At 44.7% G+C, this 15,761-nt stretch overlaps 1 protein-coding gene across 1 annotated transcript in view; it reads right to left on the bottom strand.

The window, feature by feature from the left end:
• Positions 1–15,761, bottom strand: part of LOC132401288 (zinc finger protein 214-like) — a 1,156,463-nt gene that overhangs the window by 921,541 nt on the left and 219,161 nt on the right. The gene's annotated exons all lie outside the window — the stretch shown is intronic.

The following is a 15,761-nucleotide window of genomic DNA, read 5'->3' as shown; positions in this document are numbered from 1 at the left end:
CTGTTTCGACCCCGGTTTGGAGTACCCACTGTTAATCATCTGGTTCTGTAAGTCCTTTCTTGCAGTCACCCTGGACCGAACTCCCTTCTGATCCCTTCCCTCGTCGGGTAAGCAGGCTGGAGGGGAACTCTGACCCTTTCCTACCCCTCCCTTCCGACAGGTTGTGCCCCACAACCTGCCCAGGTCCCCATGTTCCTGCCTGGGAGGGGGCCCTGCCCTGGATCTAGGCGGCCTGCCCTGAGGACTCCGACCCCTTCCTACCCCTCTCTTCCGACGGGTTGTTCCCCGCATCCTGCCCAGGCCCCTGTATTCCTGCCTGGGGGGCCGGGCCCTGCCCCGAAGTAATGCGGCCTGCCTAGGGGGCTCTCCTCCCAGCATTCCTTGTCCCATAGACCCATCCTTTAGCCTGGTCAGGGTCCTGCCTTCGCCATGTACTCTCTGAACCCCAGAATCGCCGTTGCATGCTGCGGTCTCCTCATCTTATTCGATCCTTTAGTTGTTCCTGACCTGCCCCGAGTACTTCAGTGCCTGCGTCCTGCATTTGAGTTCAGTCTCCACGTCCCCTTGTGACACACCTAGTGTACAGTAGAGAGTCAACTCAGCCCGGCCGGACCCTGCCCGTGATTCAGTTCCATGACAGTCTGTTTAAATCCTCCCCTGTTGTTCCCCTCTCGCTTTCCCTGTGGTGACGGGTTCCAAACAGACACCACTCTGTGGGTGAAGAGGTTTCCCTTGAATTCTCTGCAGACTGAAGAAGTCGAGCTGACTGCAGTTCTGTCTGAGATGTTCTTCGCCCCTCTAATCTCTGGGCCGATGGAGAATGACACTAGGAGTTAACCTCCTTATTCAGGGCTCATTTCCACATTGTGGGTCATTTTCTCTGCTTCTAAAGGATTGTTAGAAAACACCCCTGTCCTCTAAAGACTGAAAACAGAATGGGAAACCAGCAGTTGGATGTTCAACGGAGCAGAATCAGAAACCAGAGGCGGGTCTGCTCAGGGCAGAGTTTGGGGCTCTGGACGATGGTCGGGGTAAGAATGTATGATGAGGAGAAGGGAATCAGCAGTGGGGCGTGGCAAAGAATGACAGAGTAACAACATTTGGAAGCTGATTGACAGAGAAAATCTTTTGTTTGTCTGACTGATGACACAAACAATACCTGTGGTGAGGTGCTGCACTGATCGAGGAACATCTGTGTTGGCAATGGTTATACAGTGGCATGTAAAAGTTTGGATGCCCCTGGTCAAAATTTCTGTTTCTAAGCAAGTAAAAGATGACCTGATTTCCAAAAGGCATAAAGTGAAAGATTACACATTCCTTTAATATTTTAAGCAAGATTACTTTTTTATTTTGTTATGAGTGATGAACAGACCTGATGGTCAATGTGGTGCAGAGTTAAACATTCCCAACCCCCCTCCTGAGAACTACGAACTATTGCTGTTGTTATGCTGCTCATGAGAGAGAGATAAAGCCCAGGCAAGAACATTTACTACAGATAAGGGGGGGGGGGGGGAGAGAGACTGTTGATTTACTGTATTTTGATTCTTCCTGGATTATTTACCTACTACTACTTTGCTCATTAACATTCCTCAGGAGATAGCAGGAGTGGCCTGATTTGATGGACACGGTCATTCAGAGTTGATGGATAGCTGAGACCCCGTGAGTGGGGATAAAAGACAGGTCTGGAGAGACACCCTTCAGACACACCAGTGGACACTGTGTGAGTGTTGGGAACCCACAGAAAGGTGGGGGCTTCGGAGACCGAACCAGGAGATCGGTCAGTAAAGCTCACAGTGTTACAACAGGGCCGGTGGGGACTTGTGTGTGTGTCCACTCATGCCAGAGTGACGAGTCCACCACAGAAGAACGGTCTAGCTGAAGAACATAACTGAATGATCACAACGAATCGACGGATTAAGAAAGCCACAAAAGGTTTGCCTGCCGCAGCTGTTGCTGTTGCATCTCGCTCTCTCTTTCTCTCCAACGATTTCAATACAACAACCATAACCACCTCAGCATTTATGAACTGAACTCTATACTATGACAATTCATTTACCTCTAGACATCAATAGAGCTTGTTTATTATTGATTATTATTATGTATATTTGCATTTTTGATATTGTATTGTGTAGTTTACTAATAAACACCTTTAGTTTGGTACCACCAGACTCCAACGGATTCTTCTTTCTCTGCTGGTCAGACACCCAGTTACGGGGTACGTAACAAATTGGGGCTTCATCTTTGGGATTTGATTACCAAATGGGGGGGCCAGTGAATCGGGATAAAAGTCCCTTATCTGATCTGGTTGTGTGGATAACCAGACGGGAAAGCGATGGAAAAAAGAGAAAAAAGAGATGGAAATTGTCAAATTTTTAAAAGACCCGACTTCGGGGTCATTAGAGGTTGCCAGGAAGGCGGAATTGGTGAGCGTTGCAAAACGATTAAATCTCTCAGCGGTGAAATCGTCGATGAGCAGGTTGGATATACAGAGAGCAATAGCTGTGCATTACGTATCCGAGGGTGTGTTCACGTCAGATGTATTGGACCTGTTCCCTGAGGAAACAAACAGTCGAGTGTGGGCTTCAGATACAGATAGAAAGATTAAGGTTGGCTGCGGAGAAGGAGGAAAGGGAGCATGAGCTCCGGATAAAGGAGATAGAAGCTGATGGGCAGATGGAGGACAGAGAGGCAGTTTGCGCTGGACATGGAGAGGTTAAAGGCATCGCAGGGAAGGGACCGGGCAGCAAACCCAAATGAGGGGTTCAAGATTGTTCAGGAGATCCAGTTGGTACCTCCATTCGAGGAGGTGGATGTCGATAGGTACTTACTTCATTTTGAGAAAGTGGCTGTGAACCAGAACTGGCCTAAGGGGAAATGATCTGTTCTGTTACAGAGCGTACTTAGGGGGAAGGCTCAACAAGTTTATTCGGCATTGTCCATGGATGAGTCTAAGGATTACGAGGAAGTAAAAAGGGCCGTACTGAGGAGTTACGAGTTGGTGCTAGAGGCAGACCGGCAGAAGTTCCGGAACTTGAGAAAGCCCTGGAACCACACGTATTTAGAGTTTGCCCGTGAGATGCAAATGTGTTGTGAGCATTGGTGCGCCTCAAAAAGGGCTCGTTGGAGATTATGATAAACAGTTACAGTTAATACTGATGGAGCAATTTAAAAGTTGTGTCCCTGAGAGTATGAAGATGTACTTGGACGAGAAGGAGACAGAGACACTGTCTGCGGCTGCCAAGTTAGCAGACGAGTATGCCTTCACCCACAAAACAAAGTTTTCCTTAAATAAGAGCTACCAGAAAGGCAGTAGGGATGGCAGGGAAAGTCCACCGGCTAAGGTAGAGAATAAGCCGGGAGCTAGTGGAAGAGGTAAGAAGGAGGAAAAACAGGCTTGCAGGAAGGTTCCTAGCTTTACCTGTTATAATTGTGGGAAAGCTGGTCATATAGCATCTAAGTGCTTTGCTCGGAAGGAGGAGACAGGAAAAGGGAAAATGGCAGTTCCGACTGGTTGTATTGAGATTGTTGAGGAAAGCAAAGGTAGATAGAGCACAAGAGGGGCGTGAGAAGTTTATCTCGGAAGGGACAGTGTCTGTGAAGGAAGGAGAAACCCCAGTTCCAGTGCGGATCTGGAGAGATAGGGGTGCGGTCGAAACGACCGATGGACGGCGTGGACATCCTACTTGGTAACGATCTGGCTGGTGGTGACGTGTATTCAGCAGCGAAGCTGACAAGTAAGCCTGTGGGTGCTGAGGACCCGCCCATAGATTCCAAGATTTATCCCGCATGCGCATTAACTCGCAGCATGTCTGGAAAGGCGGCTGAGAAAGGAGACAGTTTAAGTGAGTCCAGTACTGATTTAGCAGAGACGTTTTTACCGATCTTGTACCAGGAGAGGTTAGAGGATGGTAAAACGGAGAATAGTGGAGCTAAGGAAAGTAAGGGAGATGAAGCAGGTTTAGTTTAGTGTTGTCAAGGAACGGAATTTTGAACCGGGTTCATAAGATACCCCTAGGTGGACACTTGGGAGTGAGGAAGGAGGTTATGGAGGCATAGAGTAAAGATGAGAAACAGATGGGGCAGTTAAAAGGTCAAGGGTTGAACACGGATGATTGTCTGGTTTGACAGAGCTGTTTTCAGTTGAAGAAGTTAAGTGTGTTCCCAAGGAAGTAAGGGTAGTCCTAGATGAAAACGATGCCGCTACCTTGAGGGAGTCTGCTGGGTTGGCAGACGAAGTTGTTTTAACCCGCAAGGTTGAGGTTACTCCGAAGAGGAGTTGCCCAGTGAGTAACTCGGAGGATCAGGGGAACTTAGATTTTGAAAAAGGGACTGGTATTGAAAACTTAGGAGAGGCAGATGTCCCGTTTGCTTGTGTTCAGGATTTGGAGTCACAGGATACTGAACCTTGTGTTGAAGCTCAGGAAAAGTCTGAGGGGTCTGATTTAGTTGAAAAGGAATGCAGTTCTTTTGGGTCAGATGGACTTGGATCAGTGAAGAAACGGTTAACCGTGGCACCCGGAGAATTCTCAGTCACTTGTGTTAAAAATTAGTGAGGAGATGAAAGCTGGTGATGTGAATATTATTGAAGGGAAAGGGAAAAGTATTGTTCCTAAACTTTTGAATAAAGAAAATTTAAAGTCGGGTTTGGTTTCAGATCTATTAATTAAACTGAAGGGACCGTTAGGGATCTTGTTTGTTAACAAGGTGTTTGTGAATCAATTACAGTTTGTTTTGGAATTTAAGAATAAACAACTTGGTGATGTTGTTCAAGGATGTGAGCTGGAGAGGCAGAACTTAAAGTGTTGTTTTGACCAAGAGGGATCACCTGCAAATGTTAAACGAGAAACTAACAGAATTAAAGATCCTGAAGATGAAATTAATGACCTGCTTAAAATTAATGAGTTGTTTGGAAGTTCAGCAAATGGGCTTAGTTTGGAAAACATTGGTGATAAGATAGCTCCTGTGAAAGGAGTCTGTGAAGGCCTGTTCCACACTGGTGAGCTCGCTAACCACGTAAGAGTTAAGTGGAAGAGAGGCAAAGGTTGACCAAATGCCATTTTGAATAACAGGATATGGTTTTGCGGGAATTTGATTTTTTTTTTTGAACAAAAAATGTGAATAAGAAAGAGAACATTATGGAAGATTGAATGTTAAGTTTAAAAGTAAAATAGAGATTAGTATTTGCACAAACTTCTGTAATGTACCACAGTATAATCACACATGTATTGGTTCACACTTTGTAATATACACCTAAGCTAACAACACAATCCCTTGGTATTTTTGGCTAACATGAAAAATAAAAATAGGAGGTTATTAAGTTGGTATCTGTTGTTACATGAATTCTATATTAAAATACAACATGTAAAGGGGAGTGACAACGTAATTGCTGATTGTTTATCTAGATGTTAATTTGAAAGTGTACTTGTATTATTCTTGTAGTTAAAACCACTTCTGTATTTTGTTAAACTCTAATTCAGTAATATGCTTTATTAGTTAATTTTCACCCTGGTGAAAATTCCCAGAAGGATGGGGGTGTTATGAGTGATGAACAGACATGATGGTCAATGGGGTGCAGAGTTAACGATTCCCAACCCCCTTCCTGAGAACTACGAACTATTGCTGTGGCTATGCTGCTCATGAGAGAGAGAGATTAAACACAGGCAAGAACATCTGCTACAGATAAGAGAGGGGAGAGAGACTGTTGATTTACTGTATTATGACTCTTCCGGGATTATTTACCTTCTACTACCAGGACTTTACTTTGCTCATTAACATTCCTCAGGAGATAGCAGGAGTGGCCTGATTTGATGGACACGGTCATTCAGAGTTGATGGATAGCTGAGACCCCGTGAGTGGGGATAAAAGACAGGTCTGGAGAGACACCCTTCAGATACACCAGTGGACACTAACTGAGTGTTGGAACCCACAGAAAGGTGGGGGCTTTGGAGACCGAACCAGGAGATCGGTCAGTAAAGGTCACAGTGTGACAGCAGGGCCGGTGGGGACTTGTGTGTGTGTCCACTCATGCCAGAGTGACGAGCCCACCGCTGAAGAACGGTCTAGCTGAAGAACATAACTGAATGACCACAATGATTCGACGGATTAAGAAAGCCACAAAAGCTTTACCTGCCGCAGCTGTTGCTGTTACATCTCGCTCGCTCGCTCGCTCTCTCCAACGATTTCAATACAACAACCATAACCACCTCAGCATTTATGAACTGAACTCTATACTTTCCTATGACAATTTATTTACCCCTAGACATCGATAGAGCTTGTTTATTGTTGATTATTATTATTCCTACACTTTTAGGTTTATTACTGCTAACTGGTTTTATATGTATATTTGCATTTTTGATATTGTATTGTGTAGTTTACTAATAAACACCTTTAGTTTGGTACCACCAGACTCCAACGGATTCTTCTTTTTCTGCTGGTCAGACACCCAGTTACGGGGTACATAACAATTTCCATCAGAATCCATTGAGAATTCCCTCCCTCTCCCTTCCCTATCCCACCTCTACCCTGTCTCCTCTTCTAGCTGCCTATCACATCTCATGACTCCGCCTCCTTCTACTACCCATAGTGCTTTCCCCTTAGACTCCTTCTTCAGCTCTCCTGACTATCCCCTCCCTGCTTCCCCTCCCCCACCCCTTGATCTTTCCTCTGATTGGTTTTCCACCCACCCCACCCTACCTTCTTTATAGGGCCTCTGCCCCCTCCTTTAGCCCTGGTGAAGGGTTTCAACCCGAGACGTTGACTGCTTCTTTCAACGGATGCTGCCCGACCTGCTGAGTTCATCCAGCTTGTTTGTATGCCTTGATTTGACCACAGCACCTGCAGTGCACTTAGTGTTTAGTGAATAGTTTTATCCGTGGCTGGTTTGAACTGCACTCCTGGCTGGAATATTCGATCACGGAAGATACCACGTTCTGCTTCGCATGCAGGTATTTCCTGTGCGGAGGACATGGGTCCCATTCTGTCTACCATCAATGTCACCGGTCACCAGATTTCCAGCTCTAATGAGACCCGACAGCGATGCATTTATAGATTTATACGAACTAATCTGCATATCATTGACTCTGCCTGTGACATCTGCCTCATGCGAACGCTGTTTCTCTTGCCTCAGACGCCTCAGGCGCTACCTAAGGAATAGCGGCGGCGATGCCCGAATCAGCAGCTGGGCCCTGTTGGCCATAAACAGCCGGAGGACCAGGGCACTCAACATCCAGAAAATCATTGATGTTTCCGCCACCAATCACAACATATGGATTGTGCTTCTCTGAAAACATCAGTGGTGAGCGCGGTTGATTTTATTTTTAATTTGGGCCTAGACTAATGCTGATTATATTTATTATTTGTGCCGGATATCCCACAGTCCTTATGTTTCCTGCAAATCCTAAAACATTTCGCTACCGCTATTGAGCCTCAGGCTTTGCTTAGGCTTCCCAGCGGTGATTCTGTTGATTCTTGTTTTAAATTCAGTAGCCGAATTAATTGAGGTATTGAGATTTGCCCAACTCCTGGTAAAGCCTTGCATCTGTTGTTTGCCTTAATTCTCTACGTAATGCGAATCGCAGTGCGCTGTGGGTCGGATGCTCTGGTGGTTTGTTTGTTTATGCTCTATGTAGCCCAGATTGTCTCTGATGTCGTTGACACTGTCACAGTTCACTTCTATATCAGATCTATCAATTGCTGTTGCTTGTGAATCAACAGAGAGATTTATTGCAGGCACATAATGCTTGAAACTGACTTCTGAGAGCCACGCGTCTGGCCTTGCGAATATATATTACCATCCCTCAGCACCATCACTGAATAACTCAGCCCCACTGTAGCACCAGCAAGAAGGCGCCGCCAATGAACAGTAATTTTAAGCTGTGAAGATCAGGAACTATAAACTGTAAACAAACTATGCAAATGCAGATATAAATAAATAACGAGCATGAAGTAACAAGATAAAAGAGTCCTTAAGTGTTTGTAGTTATCCCCTTTTGTTCATGGCTGAGCGGTAGTAATTGTTCCGGAACCTGGTGGTGCAAGTCCTGAGGCTCCTGTACCTTCCACGTGATGGCAGCAGCGAGTAAAGACCATGACGTGGGTGGTGACCATCCTTGATGACGGATACTGCTTTCCTCGGCAATATTTCATGTAGATGTGCTCAATGGTTGCGTGAGTCTGATCAGTGATTCTGGCCGAAACCCTTCATCAGCACTGAAAAGGAAGTGTGCATTAGGTAGGGCGAGTAAAAGCTGGCAGGCGATAGGTGAAGCCTAGGTGATGAGCAAGGTAGGTGGGAGAGTGAGAAGGGAGTTGAGTGAAAAGCTGGGGGGACAGTTTACAAGTTTCATCACACTTCCAGCCCCATTATAGCATTCCCACAACTCACTTACCCTCATCCTAAACGTACACCTTTCGATTGTGGGGGGAACCCGGAGGAAACCCCCATGGGCACATGGAGAATGTACAGATTCCAAACAGACAGCAGCAGGAATTGAACCCCAGTCTTACAGTTGGCACTGTAAGTTGTTGTCACTAACCTCTGCGCTAACATGCTGCCCCACAAAAATAGTCCAAAATCAGTGATTTCATAAGCTTGTCAAAACTGACCCTTCAGGCAGCACTCAAAGTGTACACTAGTGGAACATTTTTCATATCCAGTGCTCCACTACAGACTCCTTTACAGTCTAGATGCAGACAAGATGGAGTTGAACGGAATTTGGTCCTGGTGCAATGAATGATGCTTAAAAGAAGGCAGGACTTCAGAGTGTTTATGAGTAGAGGGATCTTGGGGTCTAACTTTATAGCTGCTTGAAAGTGGCTACACAGGTTGATAGGGTGGTTAAGGAGACATTTGGCATGCTTGCCGTTATTAGTTGAGGCATTCAGTCGAAGGTCAGGAAGTTGTGTTGCAGATTTACAAAACCCAAGTTAGGCTGCATCTGGATATTGCATACAATGCTAGTCACCCCACTATAGGAAGGATGTTGAGGCTTTGGAGAGGGTGCAGAAGAGGTTTACCGGAATGCTGCCTGCATTAGAAGGCTTGTGGTACAAACTTGGGTCTGATTTCTCTAGAGCAACAGAGGCTGAGGAAAAATCTGACAGAGGTTTATCAGATTATGAGAGGCATAGATAGAGTAGAGGAGGAAACATCAGAAGCATTTAAGAGACGTTTAGATAGACGTATGAATGGATGGATGTGGACATCGTGTAGGCAGAAGATATTGGTTTAGTTTAGTGGCTATTTCATTACTAATGTAATTGGTTTGGTACAACATTGTGCGTTGAAGAGGCTGTTCCTGAGCTCTACTGTTTTATGTTCCATGTTCAAATCATAGAAATGCAGAAAAACTACAGCACAATTTTCTAACCTGCATGTACTTATCCAGGAGTCTCTTAAGAGACCCTAACGATACTATAGGGTTTTTAAGAGACTTTTGGACAGGTACATGGAGCTTAGAAGAATAGAGGGCTATGGGTAAGAATAGTGATGTCTAAGGTAGGGACATGTTCAGCACAATTTTGTGGGCTGAAGGGCCTGTATTGTGCTGTAGGTTTTTTTTATGTTCTATGTTCTATGTATCCGTCTCCACCACCATTGCCAGCAGCCCATTCCACGCACTCACCACTCTCTGTGTAAAAAAAAAACTTACCCCTGACATCTCCTCTGTACCTACTTCCAAGCACCTTAAAACTGTGCCCTCATGCTAGCCATTTCAGCCCTGGGAAAAAGCCTCTCACTATCCACACAATCAATGCCTCTCAGCATTTTATACACCTCTATCAGCTCACTTCTCATCCTCCGCCGCTCCAAGGAGAAAAAGTCAAGTTCATTCAACTTATTCTCTTGATCCCCAATCCAGGCAACATCCTTGTAAATCTCCTTTCTCTGGTTTCCACATCCTTCCTGTATTGAGGTGACCAGAAATGAGCACGATACTCCAAGTTGGGTCCGACCAGGGTCCTATATAGCTGCAACATTACCTTTCAGCTCTTAAACTCAAACCCACGGTTGATGAAGGCCGATACATTGTAAGCCTTCTTAACCATAGAGTCAACCTGTCCAGCAGATTTGAGTGTCCTATGGACTCAGACCTCAAGATCCCTCTGATTCTCCACACTGCAAATGGTCTTACCATTAATACTATATTCTGCCATCGTATTTAACCTACCAAAATGAATCACTTCACACTTATTGGGGTTGAACTCCATCTGCCACTTCTTAGTCCAGTTTTGCATCCTATCGATGTCCCGCTGTAACCTCTGACAGCCCACCACACTATCCTCAACAGCCCCAATCTTTGTGTCATCAGCAAATTTACTAACCCATCCCTCCAATAACTCATCCAGGTCACTTATAAAAATCACAAAGAGTAGGATTCCAGAACAGCTCCCTGAGGCAGACCACTGGTCACCGGCCTCCACGCAGAATATGACCTCTCTACAACCACACTTTGCCTTCTGTGGGCAAGCCACTTCTGGATCCACAAATCAATGTCCCCTTGGATCCCATGCCTCCTTACTTTCTCAATAAGCCTTGCATGGGGTACCTTATCGAAAGCCTCTACCTTCAACACCGTGTTTAGTCAGGTCCGTAATAATTCAATCAGGCTCGTAAGGCACAACCTGCCTTTGTCAAAGCCATGTTGACTGTTCCTAATCATATTATGCCTCATTAAATGTTCATAAATCCTGCCTCTCAGGATCCTCTCCATCGACTTACCAACCACTGAAGTAAGACTCACCGCTCTATAATTTCCTGGGCTATCTCCACTCCCTTTCTTGAATAAGGGAAGAACATCTGCTATCCACCAATCCTCCGGAACCTCTCCTGTCCTCACTGATGATGCAAAGATCATCGCCAGAGGCTCAGCAATCTCCTCCCTCACCTCCCGCTGTAGCCTGGGGTACATCTCATCTCAACCCAGTGACCTATGCAACTTGATGCTTTCCAAAACCTTTTGGAACCTTTTGTAAGCTTTTCTCCTCTTCTTGACTGGATTTATAACAGCCTTTGTACAGCACGGTTCCTACACCCTACCAGAACTTCCCTGTCTCATTGGAATTCTGTGCAGAATTCCACGTAAATATCCCCAGAACATTTGTCACATTTCTTCCGTACATTTCTATGAGAACAGCTGTTCCCAACTTATGCTTCCAATTTCCCGCCTGATAGCTTCATATTTCCCCTTACTCCAATTAATCACTTTCCTACCTTGTCTGTTCCGATTTCTCTCCAATGCTATGGTAAAGGAGATAGAATTGTGATCATTCTCTCCAAAATGTTCTCCCACTGAGAGATCTAACACTTGACCAGCTTCATTTCCCAATACCAGATGATCTACAGACTCTCCTCTTCTCGGCTTATCTACATACTGTGTCAAGAAACCTTCCTGAACATACCTAACAAACTCCACCCCATCTAAACCCCTTGCTCTAGGGAGATGCCACTCAATATTTGGGAAATTAAAATCCATGACAACCCTGTTATTATTACATCTTTCCAGAATCTGTCTCCCTATCTGCTCCTTGATGTCCCTGTTACTATTGGGTGGTTATAAAAAACACCCAGTGGAGTTATTGACCCCTTCCTGTTCCTAACTTCCACCCATAGAGACTCCATAGACAATCCCTCCATGACTTCCTCCTTTTCTGCAGCCGTGACTTTATCTCTGATCAATAGTGCCACGCTCCCACCTCTTTTGCCTCCTTCCCTGTCCGTTCTGAAACATCTAAACATCATGGATTACCATAAAACCATAAGACCATAAGTAATAAGAGCAAAATTAGGCCACTTGACCAATCAAGTCCACTCTGCCATTTCATAGCATAAAACACAGTGAAGACATTTACAGCACTTCCCACTTCATCCCACCATGTCACCTGCTCCAGAGACTGCCTGAAATTTCCTTAGTGCATAGCCCTCTATTTTTCTAAGCTCCTTGCTCTTAAAATACCCTATTGTGTCCGCTTCCTCCACCACCAGCAGCAGTGCAATCCACACACCCACCGTACTGTTTGAAAAACTTACCCCTGACATCCCCCAGTACCTATTTACAAACATCTTAAAACTATGCACCTCATTTTAGCCGTTTCAGCCCAAGGAGAAAGCCTCTGGCTCTCCAAACAATCAATGTCCCTCATCATCTTATACACCTCTATCAGGTCACCTCTCATCCTCCATCGCTCTGAGGAGAAAAGGCTAAGTACATACAGCCTATTCTCATAAAGTACACCCTCCAATCCAGACAACATCCTTGTAAATCTCCTCTGCACTTTCTCTATCGTATCCATTTTGTCATAGCTGATCCTATTTTCCTCTCAGACCCATATCTCCTGCCGTCTCTCTGTTTCACTTCATCCCTCACCAATCAAGAACCTATCAATGTCTGCATTAAAGACTTGGCCTGTGACAAAGAACTCCAGAGATTCACCAGTCTCGGGATGAAGAAATTCCTCCTCATCTCTGTACTAAAAGAACAACCTCTATTGTAAGGCTGTCCTCTGATCTTAGACTCTCCCACCATGGGAAACATCCTCTCCACAACCACTCTATCATGGCCTTTCGCCATTCTATAGGTTTCAATGAAGTCATCCGTCAGTCTTCGGAATTTTAGTGATTACAGGCCCAGAGACATCAAATGCTCTTCATATGACAAGCCATTCAATCCTGGAATCATTTTCTTGAACCTTCGTTAAACCTCCTAGAGAACCCTCCTCTTTCTAAGATAAGGGGCCCAAAACTGCTCACAATACTCCAAGTGAGGCCTCACCAGTGCTTTATAAAGTCTCAACATTGCATCCTTGCTTTTCTATCTAGTCCTCTCGAAATGAATGCTAACATGGCATTTGCCTTCCTCACCACAGACTCAGCCTGCAAATCAGCCTTTATGGACTCCTGCACAATGACTCCCAAGTCCATTTGCACCACAGTTTTATATATTTTTTTTCCCATTTAGAAAATAGTCAACCCTTTCACCACTTCTACAAAACTGCATGACCATACATTTCCTGACACTGTATTCCATCTGCCATTTCTTCGTCCATGCTTCTAATCTGTCAGCAAACTTTGCATCAAAATCATCAATTCCATCATCCAAATCATCAATTCCATCATCCAAATCATCAATTCCATATCCAAATCATCAATTCCATCATCCAAATCATTGACATATAATGTAAAAGGAATCGGTCCCAACACAGACCCTGTAGAACACCACTGGTCACCGGCAGCCGGCCAGAAAAGGCCAAGTACGCTGAGACTTCATTCTTAAAAATCGACTCCAACATCTTCCCAACCACGGCGGTCAGACGAACTAGCCTAAAGTTTCTTTCCTTCTGCCGCTCTCCCTTCTTGAAGAGTGGAGTGGTATTTCCAGCCTTCCAGAACCATTCCAGAATCTAGTGATTCTTGACAGATCATTACTAATGCCTCCACGATCTCCTCAGCCGCCTCCTTTAGAACTCTGGGGTAAACACCATCTGGGCTTGCTGACTTATCTACATTCAGACTTTCCAATTTCCCAAGAACCTTCTCTCTAGTTATGGTATCACACTCTTCATGACACCTGACACCTCGAACTTCCACCATACTGCTGGTGTCTTCCACAGTGAAGACAAATGCAAAGTACTTACTTAATTTGTCTGCCATTTCCTTGTTGCTCATTACTACCTCTCCAGCATCCTTTTCCAGCAGCCCAATATCCACTTTCGCCTCTCTGTTACACTTCATGCATCTGAAGAAACTTCTGGCATCCTCTTCAATATTATTGGCTAGCTTACTGTTGTATTCCATCTTGACCTTCTTAATGACTTTTTTGTTGGCTTCTGTTGGTTTTTAAAAGCTTTCCAATCCTCTAACTTCCTACTAATTTTTGTTCTATTATTTGCCTTCTCTTTGGCTGTTTTGCTTGCTTTGACTTCTCTTGTTAGCCAGGTTTGTGTCATCTTTCCTTTAGAATCCTTCTTCCTCTTTGGGACGTATATACCCTGTGCCTTCCAAACTGCTTCCAGAAATTCCAGCCAGTTCTGGCCAGCTCCTCTCTCATGGCTCTGTAATTCCCTTTACTCCACTGCAATACTGATACATCTGACTTTAGCTTCTCCTTCTAAAATTTCAGGGTGAATTCAATCACATTATGATCATTCTTCCCTAAGTGTTCTTTTAGCTTAAGGTCTCCAATCAATTCAAGGTCTTTGCACAACATGCAATCCAGCATTGCTGATCCTCTAGTGGGCTCAAACACAAACTGCTCTAAAAAGCCACCTCATAGGCATTTTAAAAATTCCCGCTCCTGGAATCCAGCACCAATCCAATTTTCCCAATCTACCTGCATGTTTAAATCCCAGTACCTTTGTAACATTGTCCTTTTGGCTTGCAGTTTCTATCTCCCATTGTAATTTGTAGACTGCATCTTTAATACCATTTTGGGGGTCTGTATACAACTCCCATCAGTGTCTCTTTACCCTTGAAGTTCCTTAGCTTCACCCACAATGATTCAACACCTTCCGACCCCATGTCGCCTTTTTCAAATGATTTGATTTTATTTTTTAACCAACAGAGTAACATTGCCTTCCTGCCCATCCTTTTGATACAAAGTGTGTCCTTGGACAATGAGCTCCCAGCTGTAATCTTTCAGCCATGACTCAGTGATGCCTTCAACATCATATCTGCCAATCTGCAACTGTGCCACAAGTTCATCTCCCCTGTTCTGTATACTGCACTCATTCAAGCATAACACCTCCAGTCCTCACATTTTTTATTTTGTCACACTATACTCAACCTTTTGATTCCTAACTTTGTCTGAGATCTCACCAGCATCTGCCTCCACATCCTCTCCACTAACTGTTCTGGAACTCTGGTTCCCATCCCCCTGCAACTCCAGTTTAAACCCCACAGTGCAGCATTAACAAACCTTCACCTTCACTTTAGGTGCAAACCGTCCCTTCTACACAGGTCCCACATTTCCTAGAAGAGAGCCCTGGCTGTTCACCCTCCCCCTTAAGAATGCCAAGGACTCAATTCAAGATATCTCGGATCCTGGCACACAGGAGGCTACATACCATGCGGGAATCTTGTTTTCGCCCACAAAGCCACCTGTCCAGTCCCCTAACGAATGAATCTCCTATCCCCACAGCGTCTCCCTTCTTCCCCCTTCCCTGCTGAGCCACACTCAGTGCCAGAGATCCAAGCACTGTGACTTTCCTCTGTTAGGTCACCCCCCCCCCCCCCACAAAGTGTATCCAGACCTGTTGCTGAGGTTGTCACTGACTACTGCCAATGATGGTAACTCAGAATCTGAAATTGCAAAGTTGTGAATGGGATGCTCTCTTCTTGCTGCTACCATTGGACAAGCGGTACAGGACCTTCACGTCCCATGTTCAGGAATTTATTACCCTTCAACCATCAGGCTCCAGAACCAGTGCGGATAATGTCTTTCACCTCAACTTTGAACTGATTCCACAACCTATGGACTCCAGAACTCATGTCCTCAGTGTTATTATTTTTTATTTGCATAATTTGTCTTCCTTTGCACATCAGTTGTCACTTTATTTAATATATATTCCTTCAATAATTCTATTGTATTTCTTTATTTTCCTGTAAATGCCTGCAAGAAAATGTATCTGAAGTTCATATATGATGATATATATGTACATATTTCAATACAAATTTTACTTTGTCTTTGACTTTGGAAGAATGGGACAAACAAGACTAATCTACTCAGAGTTAATAGGCCAAATGCAGTCCTCTTGTGCTTCAACTA

This window comes from Hypanus sabinus, chromosome 10 (assembly GCF_030144855.1).
Source record: "Hypanus sabinus isolate sHypSab1 chromosome 10, sHypSab1.hap1, whole genome shotgun sequence".
Taxonomy (NCBI): Eukaryota; Metazoa; Chordata; class Chondrichthyes; order Myliobatiformes; family Dasyatidae; genus Hypanus; species Hypanus sabinus.
Note: the sequence above shows the minus strand (reverse complement) of the source record. Positions and strands in the feature narration are given on the sequence as shown.